This window comes from Oryctolagus cuniculus, chromosome X (genome assembly GCF_051225735.1).
Source record: "Oryctolagus cuniculus isolate XC-2025 breed Fujian yellow rabbit chromosome X, ASM5122573v1, whole genome shotgun sequence".
In the NCBI taxonomy this organism is placed as follows: domain Eukaryota; kingdom Metazoa; phylum Chordata; class Mammalia; order Lagomorpha; family Leporidae; genus Oryctolagus; species Oryctolagus cuniculus.
Window position 1 is genome coordinate 131,271,478 of NC_142888.1, and position 20,857 is coordinate 131,292,334.

At 48.4% G+C, this 20,857-nt stretch overlaps 1 protein-coding gene across 1 annotated transcript in view; it reads left to right on the forward strand.

Moving 5' to 3' along the window:
* The window catches only part of LOC127485261 (uncharacterized), a 41,264-nt gene that overhangs the window by 451 nt on the left and 19,956 nt on the right, over positions 1–20,857 (forward strand). The gene's annotated exons all lie outside the window — the stretch shown is intronic.

Here is a 20,857-nt window from a genome sequence, read left to right on the forward strand (position 1 = left end):
CTGTAGAAAGCGAGCCTCCCCTCCTACCGCCAGCCCTTCCCATACCCCCCACCGCCTCTCATCTGTCCTCAGTCCCTCCGCCGGCACTTCCCAACCTCGCATCTTTCCTCCGGCCCTCCATTCTGCCCCCCCCCACCCCCATTCTTCCCATCAGCACTTTCCACCCTCCGCCTGCCCCGTCTTTCCTCCTGCCAGTCCTTCTGGCCGTCCCTCCATCTTTCCTCCCACCAGCCTTTCCACCCGCCCTCCCCGCAGGACTGCCTGCACCCCAGGACTCCCCTCACCCGCCACCCTTCTCCCTTCCTACCCTGCCTCCCCCGCACCTCCCCTTGCCTGCTCCTGCACCTAGGACTTCCTCCCGTTGGCCCACTCCCTGCTTGCTCCACCTTGCTCCCCCACCTCCTAACCATGGTCTGCGGCAACTAAGGGGGGAAACAAGAGCCACACCTCTGAGCATAGTTGCTCAGCCACGGGCTTTCCTCCATCCAGCCCCAGCCACCCCTCCCGCACCCGCCTGCCCCCTTCCCCTTTTCAACCACGGCTTACCCGCTCTCCCACGACTACCCCCGCACCCACCTCCCACTGCCTCCCCATGCCTCCCTCACCAGCCCCCCTCCTTGTTCCGCCCCCCTTTGGCCTCTCTCCTCCTCCTTCTGCCTCCTGCCCCCCCCACCGCCCCCCATGCTGCCTCCTCCCCCTCTGCCACTTGTTTCTGAGGTGCAGTGTGGTACCCCCCATCAGGTACACAGATGAGGTGGAGTCTTAGCGTGCACCCCGGTGGAGGATGCCACAGGTGCGCCCTGGGAGGGTGAGCGTATCAAGCTGCCAGTTCAAGAGACAGACACTGCTTTGCAAGGGTACAAGAGTTACAGCTCGCCTAAACGTCGAATAACTGCCTAGTTACATCATGCCATCTCCTCCCTCCCCTTGGAGAATTCTGTCCCTTGATCTTGAGGGGATGCTGAAGAATGATGATCCATCTTCTAGAGTTACTTTGTACTGGTCGGGGTCATGGACCTTTCGTATCCTGGGAGTGGAAATCTTGCCTGTCTAATCTAGTGCGTCTATGTGAAGAGGCAGAAGATCTCTGTCTGCTTGTGCCAGTGGTGTGGCCCCTGCATGGTCATCATTACTTTGGTCACTCAGCACGAGCATAATTGGAAAGACAGACCATAGGTGGGATCCTCTTAAGAAAGGGAGCATTTATTGTTTCCCAAATAGTGGGGACTAATAGGCTTTCCTTACCCAAAGTATGGAACCAAGCCTGGTGGTAAAGTTTTTCAATTGTCTCTCTCAGTAAACAGACTGCCCTTAGAGTAAATGTGACACAGTCCATTAATCACCGCACACGTTCCACTTTGTTGTACCAGTATGTATTCTAGGGCTAGTCAGTTGTCCACGATACCTTAGGTATAGCATTCTGAGACTTGAGTATTTGGTGTAAAATCTGGCCTGAAGTCTGGGCTAGGTCGCCACAGGCAATAGACAGTTTTTGAAAGCAGCTTCATGAGACACAGCTGGATCTCCTCTTGTGAGACGAGCACACCAGGGAGTTTTCCTGCCTGTAACAAAGAAATGAGAAGATGGAGGAAAGACGTGTCTCCCACAGTGTGCACTGGCCTTGAGGTGACCAAACGAAATGATTTTACGTATGCTTTAACTTTTTGAAGAGTAGTTGAGGTCTTCAGTTGGCCCACAAGGGTAGGAAGGCTTATCTTATGTACACTTACGAAGATTCAACAAGTAAAAGGTTAAATCCTGACAGATGTACCCAGCTTGGAATACCCTGTATCTTAACTGCAGTGGGAGCGCTGAGTAGCGCCTTGGAAGGTCCCTTCCGTGTAGGCTGTAATTTGGTCAGAAGTGGTTCATCCCTTCCAAGTTTTTAACAGAATGAGCACTCCTGGGGAGCTTGGCAGCTTGTGACTTTTGGGGACTTGTCCCGGGGTAGTTTCTGTTCCCATACTCTTTCAGAGCCTCTAGTGCCTGTCCTACTTTGGCAACATGCTTTTTCTGAGTACTGGGATCAAAGAGAACCTCAGAATTGAAAAGGGTCTTCAATGTAGCGTTTCAAACGTGCTCAGTTTAAGGGCAGCCTTAGGTGCTGTTCTCATCCTGAGCAGGTCAATGGACAATAGATCAGACCGTGATTCTGAGGTTTCTGTTGGCGTAAATGTGACACAGCCCATTAATCACTGCACGTGCTCCACTTTGTTGTACCAGTATGTATTCTTGTGCTAGTCAGTGGTTCATGACTACCTTAGGAAGGGCATTCTGAGACTTGAGGATTTGGTGTAAAATCTGGCCTGAAGTCTGGGTTAGGTTGCCACAGGCAATAGGCAGTTAAGATACGGGGTATTCCAAGCTGTGTGCATCTATCAGGATTTTTCATTATTTGAGTAGGGAGATCAGAGCTTTGCCAGAGTTCATAAAGACCTTAATTAGCTAGAAGTGCTGTGGCAGTGACTGCCCTTAGGCATGCAGGCCATACTGACGACACCCGATCTGGTTACTTAGAAAAGTAGGTCACTGGCCACAAAAGTGGACTCAGCCTCCGAGTGAGTGCACCCAACGCTATTCCCCGTTTCTCTGCGCAAAGAGAGAGACCCACTTGTCCGAGATATTTATTCCTAGTGCCTACAAGTTCTTGAATCCCTTCCGGAAAACCCACTGGTTGCTCCTCTGCCCAGTGAAGAGTGTCTGTGTCAGGACCATTTAAATAGTCTCCTAGATAGATTTGGCTGTCAACCAAATCCTAGAATCCATATCCTACAAAATCCACCCCCCACCCCCATTCCCTGGAACGTCCTTAGCTGTTTATCTTTGGTGGCTCCATGCACAGTACCTTCCTGAACCTTCAGTGAAAGAGCACGTCTTCCTGGGCTCATAATATGTCCTAAGCAGTTTAATTCTTGTTTGGAAATCTGAGCTTTGGTTGGGGAAACGTGTCATTGTCTCCCTAAGGAGTTTAAGATCTAGGTTTTACTTTTATCTGAGTCCTCGTGGGTGGACCTGCAAGTGCGAATGTCATCTGCGTTTTGGAGAATGGCTTCGGTCGTCAGTTGGAGTTCCCTGCGTTCCTTTGCAAGAGCATTACCAAACAAGTGAGGACTATCTCTAAAGCCTTGAGAAAGGACTATCCCAAGTATACTACTCAGTTACATTGGGAGATGAATCAGTCCACTCAAATGTAAGTGGAAACCGGGATTCTGGGAATAACGGTATGTCAGAGAAAGCATCCTTTAGGTCCAGCACTTTGGCATAGTGAGTAAAGCTGCTGCCGGCAGTGCCTGCATCCCACATGGGCGTGATATTCAAGTCCCAGTTTCTCTACTTCTGATCATCTCTCTGATATGACCTGGGAAGACAGTAGAAGATGGCCCAAGTCCTTGGGCCCATGCACCCATGAGGGAGACCCGGAAGAAGCGCCAGGTTCCTGGCTTCGGATCAGAGGAGTTTCGACCAGTGTGGCCAGATGGGGAGTGAAGCAGTAGATGCAAGACCTCTCTCTTTCTCTGTGTCTCCTTCTCTCTGTGTGTAACTCAAATAGATTTCTAATAGACTTTCAAATAGATTTCAAAACGGATTTCAAATAGGATAAATAAATCATTTTAAAAAATGAGGAACCTTGGAGTAGGTGCTGTGGCATACCAAGTAAAGCCACGGCCTGTGGTGCGGGCATCCCACGTGGGCACTGGTTCAAGTCCCAGCGGCTCCACTTCCGATCCAGCTCTGTGCTGTGGCCTGGGAAAGCAGTAGAGAATGGACCAAGTCCTTGATCCCTGCACCCGCGTTGCAGACCCAGAAGCAGCTCCTGGCTCCTGGCTTCGGATCGGCACAGTTCTGACCATTGTGGCCAATTGGGTGTGAACCAGTAGATGGGAGACCTCTCTCTCTCTCTCTCTCTCTCTCTCTCTTGACCTCTCTCTCTTTCTCTTTCTCGCTCTCTCTTTCTACCTCTCCTTCTCTCTCTGTGTAACTCTGACTTTCCAATAAAATAAATACATCTCTTTGAAAACTGAGGAACCTCAACAAACTTAGGCTAATTTTACCCATCCTGTATCCATCCTGAAGTCACTGGTGACCTCCATGGGGCTATACCAGATGAACGTACTCTGGCCCCCCCTTTACTGATTCCCAGCAGTGGTCAACACAGTTGACTACTGTACTTCTTCTCGTTGCTTTCCTCCTGTCTCCTTTGTCCTCCATAACTACGTGTTGCTTCTGCGCTCCTCTTTGCACTCTGTGAGTCTGTCAGTATCTTGGTTAACCCCACCTCCCAAGTGGCCCTGACATGCTGAGAGTTTCATGGGACTCCGTTTGGCTCAGTTCTCTCCTCGCTGTACAACTCACTGTTTCTCTCAACATGTTCGTATATGCCCATTGCCACCTTTACCATTTACATCAGAGTTTCTGAAAACAAGGTTTGCAGACGGGGAAGGGAGATATCAACATTCAGGATCCTTTGCTCGACCCAAGGTTTACCCATTTAACCCTGTTGGTGCAGATGTGAGACCAGCATTTTAAAGAGGGTCTCCAGGTGGTATTTTCTTTTTAATTTTGTAAGGTGGATAAATTTCAAGTATGGTATTGGTCTTTTGGGGACTGGCTTATCTCACTGCACTAAGCATAAGGATCTCCAACTGCATACATTTTGTTGCAAGAGACGGGATTCAACTCATTTTTATAGCTGGATAGTATTCCATAATAAAAACACGCACGCACGCACACACACGCGCACACACACACAAACGCGCACACACACACACACACACCACAATTTCCTTATCCAGTCATCAGTTAAAGGACATCTGGGATGTATCCATGTCATAGCTATTGTTTTTTTTTGTTTGTTTTAATTTTGTTTATTTCTTTTTGACGTTTAATTACTTGTTTCCTCCTACTAATGTTGGGTTTGGTTTGTTGTTTTTCTAGGTCTTTGAGACTCACTGACAGCTCATTTTTTGATACCTTTACAATTTCTTGATGTAGGCAATAATTGCTGTAAATTTCCCTCTTAACACCGCTTTTTCTGTATCCTGTAAACTTTGATACGTGGCATTTGCATCTTCATTCATTCTCAGGAATAGTTTTGTTTCCCTTTTGATGCCTTCTACGACCCACTCTTCATTCAGCAGGTTGTTGTTCCGTCTCCATACATTTGCGTATTTTTTAGAGATTCTTAAGTCGTTCATTTCCAGCTTCATTCCACTGTGGTCAGAGATGATACGTGGTATGATTTCCAGTTTTTTTTAATCTAGTTGATCTGCCCATTGAGGAAAGTGGAGCGTTTAAGTCCCTGATTACTCTTGTATTGGAGTCTATGTCTCTCTTTAGATCCATTAACATTTTCTTTAAATAGCCAGGTGCCCTGGCATTGGGTGCATATACACTTATTATAGTCACATCTTCCTGTTGAAGTGACCCCTTAATCATTACATAGTACACTTGTCTCTTTTAACAGTTTTTGTGTTAAGTCTATTGTGTCTGATGTGAGGTTGACTGCTCATGCTCGTTTTTGCTTTCCCTTACCATGGGATATATTTTCCATGCCTTACTTTCTGTCTACCTGTGTCTTTGTTGGTGAGATGTGTTTCTTATGGGCAACACATAGATGGGTCTTGTTTTTGAATCCATTCAGCCAGTCTGTATCTTCTAATTGGGGAATTTAGGCTGTTCACTTTCAAGTTTACCATTGATAAGTAGTGACTTGGCCTTGCCATTTTCCCATAAATATCCCTATTGTTTGCCTCGGCTTTCTTTCTGCTTTTGCTAGGAGATTTTTCTGCTTTCACCTTCTTTCACAGTGATGACTGTAGTTCTGTGTTTTTGCGTGTAGCACATCCTTAAGCATCTTATGTAAGGCAGGACGAGTAGTGACGTGTTCTTTGAATTTCTGTTTGTTACAGAAAGTCTTTGTTTCGCCTTCCTTCATAAATGAGGGTGTCGCAGGGTACAGTATTCTGGGTTGACAGTTTTTTTCCCTTAGATTTGGACTGTGTCTCTCCATTCTCTGTCCTAGTCTACAGGGTTTCTGATCAGAAATCAGCTGTCAGTCTAATTGGAGATCCTTTGAAGGTAATCTGTTGCTTCCCTCATGCACATTTCAGAATCTTTTCTTTATGCTTTACTGTTGAAAGTTCGACTACAATGGGCCATGGTGAACATTTTTTTCTGCTCATGTCTATTAGGAGTTCTGTGTGCTTCATGTACTTGGATGTCCCTTACTTTAACCAAATTTGGCAAGTTTTCTGTTATTCTTTCATGGAATAGGCCTTCTAATCCATTCTCTCTCTTCACACCTCCAGGAACTCCTAAGACCCATATGTTGGGTTGCTTGATGGTATCCCATAAATCTCAAACACTGTTTTCAATTTTCCTAACTTCTTCTTCTCCTTCTCTTCCCTCTGCTCTTCCTCCTCTTCCTTCTGACATATATTTCTAAAAGTGTGTCTTTAACTCAGATGTTCTTTCTTCTGCCTCACCAATTCTGTTGTTAAGGCTTTCCACATCTATTTTATATGAAATACTGAATTTTTTCATTCCAACTATTTCATTTTGTGCCCCCTTTGGACGCTCTATCCCAAGGGAAAATTTTTCAACCATGTCATACATGGATTTCTTCTCATTGATTTTCTTCTCACTAGTCCTATGATCCTTCTTTTAATTTCTGTTCAGGCATTTCATCAAGCCGTCTTCAGATTCCTAATATTGAAGTGTTGTCACATTACTTTGTGGGAGTCATGCTGTCTTCCTTGTTCTTGTTCCTTGCATTTCTGGGGATTGTTATGATGCATTTGTGGACATACTTGTTGGATTTACTCTCCTGGTAGATTTTAACTTGGAGCTATGCCTCTGTGATTTAGTGGGGTATCTGCTCTTTCAGGGAGCACTGTACAATGCTGAAGGGTGGTGCAAGAATTCAGGGTGACACCAAGTTGGGCATGGTAGATCTCCTCCGTTGTCAGCAGGGGAGAGGCTGTGATCACTCCTGTTGGGGTAATCCCACCCTCACGTCCTCTCTTCCAATGTGACCGATGCCAGTGGTTAGCCCACAGTGGCCAACATAGATAAGATTTCAATAACCGCCCTGCTTTCTGCTTCCTTCCTGTGTCTGAGGCCATCCTTTGGTGGGTATGTGGTCTCAGGTAGCTTCATGACCCACAACGTGGGGGCTCATCTGGAATCTGTGCCTACGTGGAGTTGGGGCTCCGAGAGGGTGGAGAGACATGTCCCACCCAGTTTTGGGCAGCCTGCTCTGCCTGGGTTCTCAATCCCCGTGGAAGCTGTAGACAAATTCGAGGCTGATTGGCCAAAGGCAAAGCAACAGACACACTGGGAGAAATGAAAGCAAGCACTATGGGCCACCAGCTCACTCCATATGTAGAAACAAGGTAGGAAAAATTGTACTTTATAAGTAATGTCCTGGTGGTAGGGCATTTTCTGGGTCAAATGTGTGTCCCTAGAATGTAGCTGAGAAGCAAGCACAAATCTCAGGGTGTGTGAGATATGTCTGAAAGGGTGGGGGGTGAGCACATCAGAAGGCTTTCAAAGGGACCTCCACACACAGTACACATCCACATTGTGTGGATTGACTGTGCCAAGCCCAAAACAAGAAACTAATTTCTAGAGCTATGGAAGAGAGAGCACAGAAAGCTCTCTTCAGCAGTCCCCCAAGAAAGTCCTTTGTGGAGGATGTTTGGATTCTGAAGGGATACCCCTTGGACCAGAGGCAAAAATAAGAAGATGGTTAAATACTGCTGTTGCATTTGGCCAGCACATCCAATGTTAAGGCTTCCAGTGTTCTGCCCTAAATCTGGTTCAGACGAGGGCTGGGTATGCCAGCCTCTAGTTTTGCATGTACACGGTCGAGCCTCGTCTTCCCAGGAGCAGAGAGATTATTCTCTCTGCTCGATGAGAAACCCAAGTTCCATTCTGTTAGCCTCCACTCCCAAGTTTCTTCTATAAAAGGTAAGGAAAGGGACTCCAGGACTAAATCCTGAGATCCCTTACCTCCTATACACCTCAAAATAGAGTCTGAGAGGAGCAACCAGTGAGGGAAGGAGAGCCAGGAGATGATTGGAATGAAGAATCAACTGAAGCATTACTGAGGGAAGCTCAAAAAGTCTTTGTAATCAGGGAGGAGGAAATCAAAACCAAGAGGCAAAAGGCATGATATTTACAGTGGAAGGCACAGTGGACAAGAGACTTGAGAAAAGGTCCTCATAGGGTAATGGAAGCTCACCGTGGCCAGCATGCTATAAAGAATGGAGGAGTAGCTGCTAGAACTGATGAATACACTCTAGAGCAGCTAGGTGCTACAATGGTGTAGAGCTAGTACATTTCAAAAGGAATTGTCCCAATATCATATGTTCTCCCTGATCGGTGACAACTAACAGAGCACCTAAAAGGAAACCTGTTGAAGTGAAATAGAAACTATGAGAAATAATGGCTTGAAAAGCCCTTGTCCTGATTGTCGAGCAACAACTTACTATTTTCTTCCTTTTAGTATTTGTTTGTTCTACTTAGTACCATTGGTTGAACTCTTTCATTAACACACGATTATTCGTAGGTGTTTAAATTTAACTGAAAGGCTGGCGCCGTAGCTCAACAGGCTAATCCTCTGCCTGTGGCGCCGGCACACCAGGTTCTAGTCCCGGTTGGGGTGCCGGATTCTGTCCCGGTTGCCCCTCTTCCAGGCCAGCTCTCTGCTGTGGCCCGGCTATGCAGTGGAGGATGGCCCAAGCCCATGGGCCCTGCACCCGCGTGGGAGACCAGGAGAAGCACCTGGCTCCTGACTTCGGATCAGTGCGGTGCGCCGGCCGCAACGCGCCGGCCGCGGCGGCCATTGGAGGGTGAACCAACGGCAAAGGAAGACCTCTCTCTGTGTCTCTCTCTTTCACTGTCCACTCCGCCTGTCAAAAAAAATTAACTGAAAATGATCCCGTGAAATATAAGAGTGGGAATAAGAGAGGGAGGAAATGCACAGTTCGGCACATGCTCAATCGGATTTACCCTAATGGTAGATTTAGAAATGTGCCAGGGGATTCCAATTCAATCCCATCAAGGTGGCATGTACCAATGCCATCTCACTAGTCAAAGTGATCAGTTTCAGTTCATAATTGATCATAATGATAGGATTAAGTGTCAGAGGGATCACATAAACAAGACTAGTGCCTGCTAATACTGATGAAAAGAGAGAACGATCCAACATGGGAAGCAGGATACACAGCACGTTCATAGAATGGCAGATGTCCTAAACAGCACTCTGGCCTCAGAATCAGCCCTTAAGGCATTTGGATCTGGCTGAAAAGCCCACGAGAGTATTTTAGGCATGGAAAGCCAAGACACTGGCCAAAAAAAAAAAAAAAAAAAAACCTAAATGAAAGATCTCTGTGAGTGAGATCCCAGCAGAAAGAACGGGCCATCAAAGAAGGAGGTACCTTTCTCTGAAGGGAGGAGAGAGCTTCCACTTTGACTATGGCCTTGTCTAAATAAGATTGGAGTTGGCAAACTCAGGAGGCTTCTGTAGCCTTGGCAGCTCATGACAAGAGCTTCAGGTGATTACTGACGTCATAAATAAGAGTGTCAGTCGTTAAATCAACAACAGGAGTCACTGTGCACTTACTCCCCATGTAGGATCTCTGTCCTTAATGTGTTGTACTATGTGAATTAACGGTATAACTAGTACTCAAACAGTACTTTATACTTTGTGTTTCTGTGTGGGTGCAAACTGTTGAAATCTTTACTTAGTATATACTAAATTGATCTTCTGTACATAAAGATAATTGAAAATGAATCTTGATGAAGAATGGGATGGGAGAGGGAGTGGGAGATGGGATGCTTGTGGGTGGGAGGGTGGTTATGGGGGGAAAATGCCGCTATAATCCAAACGTTGTATTTTGGAAATTTATATTTATTAAATAAAAGTTTTAAAAAAAGGAATTGTCCCGAGTTAGAAAAAGATGATTCCATCATGAACTTAGATGAGAACCAAGGTGGGGGAGGGGGGAGGTCAGGGGTTCCTTTATCACAGGTCTCACCTGAAACCCTTGGTAAATTTAAAAGTGGGACTTCAAGGGGAAGACTTAATATTCCTGGTGGGTTTCAGCCTGATCCTTCCTTGCTTGTCAACCAAAGGGCACAAACTTATCCCAAAAAATTACAGTGTCTGGTGAAAAAAAGGGGAGTATTTCAAGTCCCAGTATTAAAAAAAAAAAACCAGAAGTTCAAATAAGGTCAGGAGAAATTGAAGTTACCTTCCTATATGTTCCAGAGGTGGGAACTAACCTGCTCAGCGCAGATCTAACTGCTAAATTAGGACTGGGCCTCAGAGTGGATTATGGACAGCTACGAATCCTGATAGATTTCCTTAGAGAAAGGGAAGAAAAACCCATTGACCCCTAAGTACCGATGAAAGGGGAAATGTTGGGGGGGAGGAGGTGGGAAAGATAGTTAAAAATTACACCTCTGAAAATTAAACTCCAGTACCAAAGGAGATAGTTCATAAAAGACAATACCCTCTTTCCAATGAAGGAAGAAAGGGCTACAACCCACAGTAGAGGTTTTCATTAAAGACGGACTGTTAGAACTCTGAGTTGTCCCCATATAACACTCCAGTTCTTCAGGTAAAGATACAATGGGTCTTATAGATTAGTACAGGGTTTGCACGCTATGAACATCGTGGTGCCAAATCCTTACACCTCCCTCAGTAAAATTCCTCATGAACACAAGTGGTTTAGTGTGGTTGCTCTAACGTATACTTTCTGGGCCTGCCCGCTAGACTCAAGAGAGTACAGACCTCTTTGCTTTTAAATAGGAAAATCCCCATACAGGAAGAAAACAGCAATACAGATAGACGTATGACCCTAAGGTTTCACTGAGACATCCAACTTATTTGGTCATGTTTTGGAAAAAAAATTGGAGCAATTCCTTGCAAGCTGGTGTCTCCCTGCACCTGAGCTCTAGCTGTTGGACTATGTAGATGACCATCCTGATGTTAGGATCGAGGTGTCAGTAGCCACCAGGGATCTACTTAACTTCTTGGCAGATAGGAGCCTACGTGTTTCCAGGCATAAGCTTCAATTTGTAGAAAAGGAAGTAAAATATCTGGGGCATCTGATCGTGAAGGGAAGTGCTGAATCAATCCCAGGAGAAAATCGGTATTGTACACCTCTGCTTGCCTAAAACCAAATGGAAGCTGAGAAAGCCGCTAGACCTAACAGGGTATTGCCAACTATGGGCTGATTCTTACACTCAAAGGACAAAAAGTCATTATTACAAACTTTTGGAGGAAAGTTCTGACCCTTAGAATGGTCCACAGAGGAGGGTCACACAGTAAACGCATTCAAGCAGGCCCCGATGACAGCCCCTATCCTAGCCCCTCCCTCGCTGGAAAAACCTGTTCACCTCTTTGTCACAGTAGATGAGGGTGCACCTCTTGGAGTGCTTACCCAGAGTTGGGGAGGAAAAAGACAGCCTGTGTGGCCTTTGTATCTGAACTACTTGATCATGTCTCTAAAGGATGGCCCGAAATGTGGATGGATGTGAAAGCAGTGGCTGCCACTGCCTTACTGGTGGAAGAAAGCCAAAAATTAACTTTCCGGAGAGCACTCACGATGAGCACCCCACATCAGGTCGGAAGTATCTTAAGCCAAAAAGTTAAATTTCCTTGACATATCCAGTATCCTAAAATATGAAAGCATCCTTTTGGAAAGAGGTGACCTAGTTCTTCTTTTTTCCTTAAAGATTTATGTATTTTTCTTGAAAGAGTTACACAGAGAGAAGGAAAGGCAGAGAGAGAGAGAGAGAGAGAGAGAGAAATGTCTTCCATCCGCTCGTTCACTCCCCAGTTGGCCACAGCGGATGGAGCTGCGCTTATCTGAAGCCAGGAGCTTCCTCCAGGTCTCCCACATGGGTGCACATGGGCCTTAAGAGGTGACCTTAGCAGGAGATGCCTACACAAACCCCGGATTTCTATGGAGGGGAGAAACTGACCCAACAAGACCTAGCATGACTGTTTATACATTGTAGAATATGAAAACAAAGTTAGACCGGTTATTAGAGATACCCTGTTACATGAGGTAATGAGGCTGTTTGTGGATGGGTCATCCCTAGGAATAGAGGAAAAACGACACAGTGTTTGTGCAGCCATTGATGGTGATAGCTGTTCAGTATGTGAAAGGGACAGATTGCCCAACAGCTGGCCTGCTCAGACATCTGGTGGGTTGCACCTGCTTAATTGGGCTCTAAAGCTTTTTGAGAGCCAGGAAGGGAATATTTGCGTGCCCCTCCGGGATACTTATGGTGTGGTACACACTTCTGGAAAAATGTGGACAGAAAGGGGGCTTTTCAATAGCAAGGGAAAGAACTGATTCACAGAGAAATGATTACACAGGTCCTAGAGAGTCATTTGCTCTCTGCTGAAATGACAATGTTCCATGTAAATGGCCACTAAAAAGGGAACCCCCTTGAAGCTGTTGGAAATAGGCTAGCTGATGAAGCTGCTCAATAGGCTTTATCAATAAAAGATTAAATTATACTATTTAATCCCAAGCCACTCCGATAGTATGAAGCCCAATCCTCCAACGACAAAAAGGAGTTAGTTTAAGTAGAGGCTCCTAATGAGGGGAATGACTACTCCTTAACGGGAGAGAAGTGACCAGTAAACCAATGAAGAGGAAATTGATGGCCATATAACTCAAAGGGAGCCATTGGGGCCCTAGGCCTTGTGTGGCACAATACTGAGAGACCATGGCTGTATGGGAATCTATACTGTCGCTAAACAGATGTGCGCAGGCTGTGTAACTTGTTGGAAGGTAAATAATAATAAGAAGAAAATCGGCTGCTGGGGCAAAGGCCCCCAGATTGAGACCATTCCAAGGTATCGGGGTAGACTTCACAAGGTGCCTAAAATTGGGAGATTAGAATATTTGCTTGTGTTTATAGAAAATCTCTCTCACTTTGCCTCTTAGAACAGCCACTGTGTGGAATGTTATTACAGTAATCTTAGAACAAGTTAAACTTAGACTGAGTCTGGTAGAAAATCTCGATTCAGGCAATGGGAGTCATTTTACATCAACAGTGCAAAAGGGGGTCATGGAGGACTCAGAAGTTCAGTGGGACTGCCATACACACTGGCACCCATTCTCCTCATGACGGGTAGAGAGTGGAGAAAAAAAAAAAAAAAACAGCCTCTGAAGAAAAATATGACCGGGTTGGCGCCGGAAGCGTGGCATAGTGGGTAAAGCTGCCATCTGCAGTGCTGGCTTTCCATACAGGCGGCGGTTCAAGTCCCAGCTGCTCCACTTCTGATCCAGCTCTATTCTTTGGCCTGGGAAAGCAGAAGAAGATGGCCCTAGTCCTTGGGCCCCTGCACCCACATGGGAGACCTTGAAGAAACTCCTGGCTCCTGGCTTGGGATAGGCGCAATTCCGGGTGTTGTGCCAATTGGGGAGTGAACCAGCAGATGGAAGAACTATCCCTCTGCCTTTCCTTCTCTCTGTGTGTAACTCTGCCTTTCAAATAAATAAATCTTAAAAATTTGGCTAGCAATGCAGTGTAAACTCCCCTTCCTCTGTACCACGTGCTCAGCAATACCCAACCTCCATTGCCTCTCTGCCCTGTGTTTAGGCATTGTATTGTGTTTAGATTGTGCCTCCAAATTTGCTCAACCAGTGAGGAACTGGGGGAAGGGATCTCCACGTCCTAGGGATACAAGGAATGTAACTTGTGAAGAGTGCCACCTGCTTCCACCTGCTGGCCACCACTCTTGAGACCGGGTTTCAACACACACCTTGCTTTCTGCTGCCTTCATGTATCTGAAGCGATCCTTTGGTGGGTGGTTGGTCTCAGGTGGGCTCATTCCCCACATACATGTTGAAGTTTGGCAGGAAAGCCAAATTGACATCTTCCAATTCTTATCCAAGGACAGGATCTGCTCCTACGTTACAGACCGTTCGTTGTGTCTTTGCATGATTGAATGTGGTTTCCTAGGGTGGCCTTCACCCAAGATTACCTCCCATTTGCCTATTTTGTGACACCCGTTTCTGGAGATTGATCTCTATGTCACGTTGGCATGCAGCTACTGACAGAGCTGATTATTGGGAATATCAGGAGATGGTAACATGTGCTCCAACAGATGATCTACAGATAACTCCCCGTGGAACGACGAGATTCCATGACTTGTCTCCATGCTCGTGCCTAGTAGAGCACATTGTGAATGGCTGGCCTTGCAGTCAGTTCATTGCCCAGTTCCTCGCTCTAATGACCCATGCTAATGACAAAGCACTTTCTCACTGATCTTACCAGAGTGTTGGTGTTAAGATTTGCCAAGGCCGTTTGACAGCCTGCATGGTTCATGCTTCATTTCCTTGTCCCTAGTCTCAGTGGACTCCTGGTGAGTGTCTGGCCTTTAGAGCATTTCTCACCAGAAGAAGTATTGGTGATGGGTCTTGAGGTATGAGGAGGAGCTCGACAGCTGAGTGAGGATGGAAAGGGTGGTTCCAGCAAGAAGCAGAGGCTGGTCCATGCATCAGCTAGGGTGTAAGGAGCACAGAAAACATGCTCACATCTTTACACATCAGGGACATGCAAGTCAGCCACAGTTCAGCGCTTAATGCCTTTCCCTGTGGAAACAAGAAAATGACGATGTGGTGAAGTTGTGAGCTTTACGCATTGCTGCTGGGACTTCAGAATGAGGCAACTTCTGCACAGGACAGTCTGGTAGCTCCCCCAAACATCAAGCATGAAATTAACATAACACTTTCCACGCCTAAGCTTGTACAAAAGAAGTTATGAAGGGGTGTTCAAGCCAATACGTGTTTCTGGTATTTTTTTCAAGTGTATTTGTTTGAATGGCGGGGGAGGGGGGAGGGAGGGAGGGAAGGAGGGAGAGAGCGCTTCCATCTGATGCCTCACTACCCAAATGGCCACAACAGCCAGGGCTAGAGCAGGCTGAAACCAAGTGCCAAGAACTCCATCCCGGTCTCCCACGTGGGTGCAAGGGCCCAAGCACTTGGCCATCCTCTGCTGCTTTCCCAGGACATTAGCATGGAGCTGCATTGGGAGGGGAGCTGCTGGAACTCAAACCGTTGCTCATGTGGGATGCCAGTGCAGGTGATGGTTTATCCCCCTATTCCACCACGCTGGCCCCCTCCGTGAGTTTTTCTGCATGTTCACAGAAGCACTTCCCAAGGGTCAAGTGGAAACATGCCAACATTTCCCCATTTGGTGTAGAGATTAACCCATATACAGTAGGCCAGCTCTGTGGTGTAGTGCGCTGAGCCTTTGCCTGTGGCTGCGGCCTCCATACGGGTGCCGATTCGTGTCCTGGATGCCCCTCTTCTGAACCAGCTCTCTGCTAGTGCCTGAGAAAGAAGTAGAAAATGGCCCTGGGGCCGGTGCTGTGGCGCAGCTAGTTAAAGCCCTGGCCTGAGGCGCCAGCATTCCATATGGGCTCCAGGTTCTAGCCCCAGCTGCTCCTCTTCGGACCCAGCTCTCTGCTATGGTCTGGGAAGGCAGTGGGGGATGACCCAAGTCCTTCAGCCCCTGCACCCGCGTGAGAGACCCGGAGGAAGCTCCTGGCTCCTGGCTTTGGATCAGCACAGCTCCAGCCATTATAGCCATCTGGGGAGTGAGCCAGCGAATGGAGTACCCCTCTCTCTGTCTCTACCTCTCTCTGTAACTGTATTTCAAATAAATCTTTTTTTTAAAAAAAAGAAGATGGCTCAAGTGGTTGGACACCTGCACCCTCATGGGAGAAGCAGAGGAAGCTCCCAGGTTGTGGCTTTGGATCGGCCCAGCTGCGGCCTTTGGTGGTCATTTGGGAAGTGAACCAGCAGATGAAAGACCTCCCCTCTCTGTAACTCTTCCTCTCAAATAAATAAATAAATAAAATTCTTAACAAAAAATAAATAGGGCCTGTCTGCACCATGGAATGTGATGCAGCCACAAATGAGACAGAATGTCCGGACATGTGTTACAACAATTGGATGTATCTTGAAATCATTTGAAGTGAAAGGAGGCAGACACCGAGAGTAAAGATTCTATGACTGTATGTTTGTGGAAAATCATGGAAGCCTGACTTGTTTTTAAAAGATTTTATTTATTTATTTGAGAGGTAGAATTACAGACAGTGAGAGGGAGAAACAGAGAGAGAGAGAGAGAGAGAGAGAGAGAGGTCTTCCATGTGCGCATTGACTGCCCAAATGTCCAGCAGTGGCCAAACTGGGGTGATCTGAAGCCACGAGCCAGGAGCTTCCACAAGGTCTCTTATGTGTGAGCAGGGACCCAAGGACTTGGGCCACCCTCCACTGCTTTTCCAGGCGATTAGCAGAGAGCTGGAGTGGAAGCGGAGCAGCCAGAACACAAACTGGCACCCATATGGAATGCCGGCACCACAGGCAGAGGATTAGGCTCCTGGGCCACAGCACCAGCCCCAGAAGCCTGACTCTTGTAGTCCAGTCAGGTTGCAGAGCAGTGTGGTGGACTCAAGGACTGGGGGGAGGTGGGAATGAGAAAGGACCGCTTGATGGAATCAAGATTTCCTGTGGGACTCCTGGGAACCTGGTGGGAATTGATGGAGGTCAGGGTGTCCCAGGATTCTGAAGTGACTGAATGCCACTGAATGGCACACTTCCAAGGGCAAATCTGAGCTTGCGTGAATTTTTCTTCAGTGAGCAGCTTTTAAGTAGCAAACATAGGAGTTTGTAGGGAACCCAGCCTGACATGGCTGCAGCCATCTCGGTCATATCCACCATCACGCACTTTAGGTGAGCCTGGAGGTCATGATGTTACCCGTTAGGATAACCTGCTGCTCTGCTCTGATGCCCTGGAGCATGACTGCCTCCTGAGAACGTCCAGGTGCACCGTGGTCACCGTAAGCCTCCTTTGCCTTTGGAAATCCTTTCTCTCCTGCCTCGTGGAGCGAAGATCTTATGTCTCTTGGCCGCCGGTTCTGCCCCTGAGTCACCTCAGTAAATTACACTTTGTGCCTTCCTGGACTTTCTGTCTCTTTCTCCCATTTCTCCACACCTCTGCCTCTGGCAGCCGGTTAATGAGAGCCAGGTTTTGCCGAATCAGAGAACTCGGGCCAACATCATAAAGTCTGTGTGTCGGGGCCCGCTTTGTGGCACGGCAGGTTAAGCCGCCCTGTGGAGGCTACCATCCAATCTGGGAGCACTGGTTCGTGTCCCAGCTGCTCTGCTTCTGATCCAGCTTCTTGCTACTGCCCCTGGGAAGGCAGCAGCAGATGTCCTGATGCTTAAGACCCTGCCACTTGAGTGACAGTCACACATGGTGTTCCAGCTCATGGCTTCAGCCTGGCTGAGCCCCAGCAGCATTTGTGGTCATTTGGGGAGTGAACCACAGCCAATGGAAGACCTCTTTTTCTGCCCCTCCCTCTCTGTCACTACACCTTTCAAATAAGTAAAATAAACCTTATGGGAAAGAAATAAGATTTGGAGCCGATGTTTTGACGTAGTGGGTAAAGCTGCTGCTTGGGAGGCCTGTGTCCCACACAGGTGTTGGTTCACTTCTGGGCTGCTCTACTTCCAGACCCAGCTCCATGTCAATGGCCTGAGGAAAGCAGCAGAAGAGACGGCCTAAGTGCTTGGGCCACTTCCAACCACTGGGAGTACTGGAAGAAGCTCGTGGCCCAGCCCTGAGAATTATGCCATCTGTGAGCAAACCAGTGAATGGAAGATCAATCTCTCTCTGTCTCTCCCTCTCTCTGTAACTCTTTCAAATAAATCGATCTTTTTGAAAAAAGTACGATAATAAATAGAAACAAGTGGTTTTGAAAAAAAAACACTTAGGCAATGAACTTTTAAAATACTTGTTTAGCAAAGTTGTTGTGCCTACTTGTGTGTGTGTGTGTGTGTGTATACACACACACACACATATGTAGCATTGATGGGAAAAATGCCTATTTTTGGAAATAAATGAAATAAATACATAAATGTCTGGGAGACCGTTTCCATTTTTTGCAAAACTCTTTTGGGTCTATCAGATCGAGAAACACCTGGGATTTTATAGCTGCTGCTTCATTCCACCTCTTGCCCTGGTGGGCTGTTTCCAATGAAGGGTGGGTGCCTCCTGCCTGCTCAGATGCTGCACTGGGAAAGGAAGACCTCTTGGTCCCCAGAACAGGTTCTTTGGGACCACAACCAGGGTTCCATTCGACCAAGTAACTGTTTAGGCCCGGCTGAAGACCCCTTTTCTTCTGTGGCCTTTAACCATCCCTTCCAGGGTGTGGACTTTAGTGATGGGTGTGATGAAAGGGGAGACCAGGGAACAGAGACATTAGGGCATGATATGAAAGACACACAGCTAGCGAGTGGCGGGGCTGTGCGGCAAACCCACATCTGTCTCTGTGATCTGAAGCCGTCCCATGAACTGGCCCCACTCTGCGCACCCCAGGAAAGTAGGTGGTAGGATGGGCAAAGAAGCCAGTTTAACGCTTCATTCAGCTGGCACATGGGTACAAAAGGGGTCTGATGTGGGCTTTGCTTTGTGGGGGACATGTGGAGCAGAGTGGCTTGGTCTTGCTCCGTGGCCCCCGGGGACCAGTGCTGCGCTAGGACTGTCTCAAACCTCACCCTGTGATAGCTGATCCTGGGCATCACTTGCCAGCTCAGCATTCAGGAGCCCCACCACGGAGCAGGCTGGACTCTGGCCCAGGCGCATTAGCAGGGACCTGGATTGCAAATGGAGCAGCCGGGACTTGAGCCTGCTCCCCTGTGGAATGCCGACATCACAGGTGGCAGATTTACCCACTGCAGCACAGCACTGGCCTCATCTGCAGATCACTGAAGGGACAGAGAGTCCACAATCCCTCATGCATGGCATGGGCCTGGCGTCGTGTGTCCCGGCAGAACCTGGATCCCTACTCTGTGCCTCTGGAGAGACCAGCGGCTCTTATGCTTTCTGTTGTTCCTGCTTCCCCAACTCACTTTGTGAAAATTCACCCCCAACCCCCAATATCTACTCCAAGCAGAATTTGGGGTAATGTCTGCAATCATTTGTTCATTCGTGCAGTCAGTCCCTGGAGGGGCAGGGTGGAACTGGCCGAGAGGGAGACCGGCACCTCTGCTCCGAGGATGCATTAGCACTTCCTGGTTTCCATAGAAAGCCCACGTCAGAGGTTTTGATGACATTCTGGTTTCTATGACAACCGGGGCACGCCATTCCTTCCTGGCAGCAGACACGTTTCACGTTTCACAGGGATATTCACAGACTGGAGACATGGAATAACTGTAGAAACATCAGAACCCGTAGGTTTCTGCCGTCAATGTGAGTGTGTGAGTGTGTGTGCCTGTGTCGGGAGTGGGTGCCTTTTTAATGGGCCATGTAGGGCTCTCATCCCTCCTGTTGATGAGAGAGGCCAGCAGCTCCTGTCGAAGGGGGCCTGAGGACATTGAGTAACGAACGTGTCTCCCCACCCCCCTCCCCAGCACTCTCATGGTCCTGCCATGGCAGCCGTTGTGTGAGGGCTTTGCCATCGGAGCGCTTTAAAGTGCAGACCCACCCCCCACCCCCCCAGGATCTGTGAACGTACACCTATGCGTAGCCAAGGTTGGGGCACGTCCCCTTAATGATGGGACTTCACTCCTTGTACGCGTCCTTACGGTGATGAGAGGTCTGGTGTAGTACGTGAGCAGGGGGAAATGTGAAGCCAGAGACTGCTCAGACACATGGGTAGCCTGGATGGTGACGTGTAACTCTGTGACCCAGGGGATGGGCCTACTCTACTCACCCTGGCTAGCTCACCCAGGGCCTAGTCTACTCACCCTGGCTAGCTCACCCGGTGACCGAGCATCAGTCCTCCAGAAGACACATATCCCGTCTGCACACCCCTCGCTGCAGCTGGGTGAGTGCAGGTCGAGTCAGTGAGGGCCCCTTCTTGGCTGTAGAAGCAGTGCAGGCAAGCCCCCTCGCAGATGTCCTCCGGGCGCTGTTGCACGTGCGCACGCGGTGCAGGGGATCCAGGTCTTTTCTGTGTTCTCCGTGCTCCCAGGAGGGAAGTTTCGCCTTGACAGGACATGCTGTCTCATCTCCGTCACCATCTGTGCTTCAGGATGGAGCAGATTCGAGGCACAGGGCATCCAATCTCCAGGCCCTACTGCCACGCGAAGCTCCCTGATTCTGACACTCTGACCCTGCCGGCCCCACCTTCCCCTTCCTTAAGACTCCCTGAGAGCGTCCGCCAGTCAGAGCCTTCCTTGCGGGCAGGAGGTCAGCAGGCAGGTGAGCTGGATGTGCCTTACCCTCGATTCCCGTCCTCTAAGGGCTACTTCCGATTTATACTCTTCAGAGACGAGCGGCCTGGGATTGCCCTGGACACAGGCAGTCCGTAGTGGACATCCCACCCCGCCCTCGGCACCCAGCGCTCTGTCTGTGGCCCACAGAAAGACCTGTGCCTGCAGAATCATTGCTGGTATACTCTCCAGAGAGGTTGAGGGTCCCAGCTTCGAGCGGGCCCTCCTCTCCCATCCCACTACCCCGTCCACAGCTCACAGCTCCCTGTCATCGCTGGGAGGGGTCTTGGGGATCATGAGCCCTTTCCGTGGCCTCCTGCAGAGCCTTCACGGAGCTGGGCCTGACTCTTTCCTCAAGTCCAGGCCCGCGCTCCTAGGGTCTCCTCCTCCATGCCCATGGGTTTGCTGGCTGCGGTGCCTCCCCGCCTTTCTCCCGACGTGGCTGCACCCGCCCCTCACAACACCGGACCCCCTTTGTTGCCCTCTCTTTCCAGCCTCACCCCGTGCTGGCCTCGGGATCATTTCATCGGTTTTCCCCCTTGATGGCTGTCCACATGGGTAGGTACGGTCGTGCCTCTGTGTGTCCATGTGCCACGCGT